This window comes from Mesoplodon bidens, assembly GCF_964165515.1.
Source record: "Mesoplodon bidens genome assembly, chromosome: 16".
Lineage (NCBI taxonomy): Eukaryota > Metazoa > Chordata > Mammalia > Artiodactyla > Ziphiidae > Mesoplodon > Mesoplodon bidens.
The window spans coordinates 27544569-27546977 of NC_138173.1; positions in this window are offsets into that span (position 1 = coordinate 27544569).

The window sequence follows — 2409 nt, forward strand, 5'->3', positions numbered from 1 at the left end:
AGATTCTGTAATATTTCTGCACATTAGAAACATCTGGGACTTTTAAAAATATTGCAACACCCAGGCCAGCCCCCCAGCATCAGTATTTTTTAATATTCCCCAAGATGACTCCAATGGGCAGCCACGTTTGAGGACCATGGTGCTGCAGTATCTCTTAATCCTATGATATTCAAATCATTGGAGGCATCTGTCATGTCATCATTGCTGATTTTCTCTTCTTCCTTTGTAATCTGTGCAAACTCTGACAGGACCTCATTTTTCAATGGCTTAGTTTGCTACATAAATAGTTGCAGAATGTTACATTCATCAATTACATGGAATTCTGTGTATATGGAAGATTTCTAATGTCACCATGTGTTCCTTTTGCATTTTAGTTGTGCATTATTGTTCTATTGCATTTTAATGCCCTGTTTGAAACCATAATTAGCCAACAAAGATACTGACCCAAAGAATGGGAATAGATGCATGATAGTTTCATTTTACAACTTACTTCCCTACTTAAAAATCTGTGTGTGAAGATTTGTACAAGGAAAATTTTTTCTCTGATGTATTTTATTTGCTTCACAATACTTATAATTTAAGCAATTAGTATCATTGAACATTTAATATTTTTATTTTTGCTATCATAAATCACACATTACTATAGTAATGCATACCTTTTTATGCTTCCAAACCAAAAATTGCACTGATCAAGGTTAAGCAGGAAAGGTAGACTTTATTTAAAACTATCACAGTAGTGGAGAGAGACAAGAACTGAATTCAATTCTAAGAAATGAAAGGCAAGAGAACTTTTAAATGCTGGAGTGAGAGGAAGACCAGAGGCCATCTGTGTTTGCTAATTGGTTTTACTCAAAGGAAAAGTGAATTTTCTCTTACCTTTGTGTCAGGAGATAGTTTTATTTTTTGGAGCAAGGCACAGGCAGAAGGTAGGCTCTCACCTCTCACAGAAACTGGGAGATAGAGGAGCTGTCTCCTCTGATAGTTACATTTCTAAAGGATGGCTCCCAGGTCCTTGAGAAAGACCTTCCTGGGTTGTAAAGCTAGCAAGAGGCTTTTAAACCAGATTTCTATCTCAAAGGGCAGAGAGGGAATTTATAATTTCAACTTCTCTAAAGTAAACACTCCAAGATAAGGGAAATTAGGACCTAGAGTCAGAAGAATGTCTGGCTAAAATTTAGTCAAGACGTTTTCATCAATGCACACCTCATATTAATTCTTAAGGAAGAGTTGTGAATTGCTAGGTGAGTGCAAGAATGCTTTTAAAACATTTGATTCATAGTGGAAAATCGCTGTCAGACTTTTTTGTTTTATTTATTGTCACTAGTAGGGTATAAGGGAATCCATTTTCCTATATGTGTGCCAACATGGATTTGGTAAAATAGACTATTCTCAGTTTTTATTTTTATTTTGACCAATATGTTTTCTTAAAATTCACTTTATTGAAGTATAGTTGATTTACAATGTTGTGTTAGTTTCTGGTGTACAGCAAACTGATTCAGTTATACATATATATAATAGTTTGCATTTGTTAATCCCAAACTCCCAGTCCATCCCTCTCCCACCCCTCCTCCCCCTTGGCAACCACAAGTCTCGTCTCTATGTCAGTGAGTTTGTTTCTGTTTCGTAGATAAGTTCACTCGGGTCATGTTTTAGATTCCACATATAGGTGATGTCATATGGTATTTGTATTTTAACCAATTTGTAAGTGAAGAATGGAATATCATACTTTTAATTACCACTGAGATTGAACTCTAAAAATATACGTATCGTCCATTTGCATTTCCTCTGTTGGCAATTGCTGTTTCATGAAGTTTTTTTTTTTTTTCCTTTTATAGTGTTTATGTTGCTTTCAAAAGAAAACTGCAGTGTTAACCCTGATTAACAGTTCAGAAATGGGAGAAAAATCAGTAAAATGAATCAAGAGTTAACTACAAATCTAGGTACTTGTTTTTTCCCTGTAAATTTCAAACCTCAGTTTTGACTGAATTCCTTAGTTTTTTATAAGAACACCTGCAGTAAGAGAATATGTCTAGCTTGAGGGTATCTTCTTCATTTTGGCTTCAGGCAGAAGGAATTGCTATGTCTTATCTTCAGCAAAATATTAGACACTGACATTTCTGTTTCATAGAAGACAATCACTGCTTGTTGGAGGGAGAAAAGGAGAGGATAAATATTTTACAAGAAACATTAACTGACAATCAAACCATCTTTCCTCTCTCTGGCTGCCCACCCTCTTCCCCAGAAACAACCACCCACCCTCTCACCTCAGCAAACCCGGATGTGTATCTTGAATGTTTCAGCTTGTTATAGTAAATATTCTTGGTTGTAACACATCTACTGTCACCTCTTGTTTACACACTTTGGCCTTTTTAAGAGTCCCCATCTTTAAATGTCATTAAACTCTGAAAG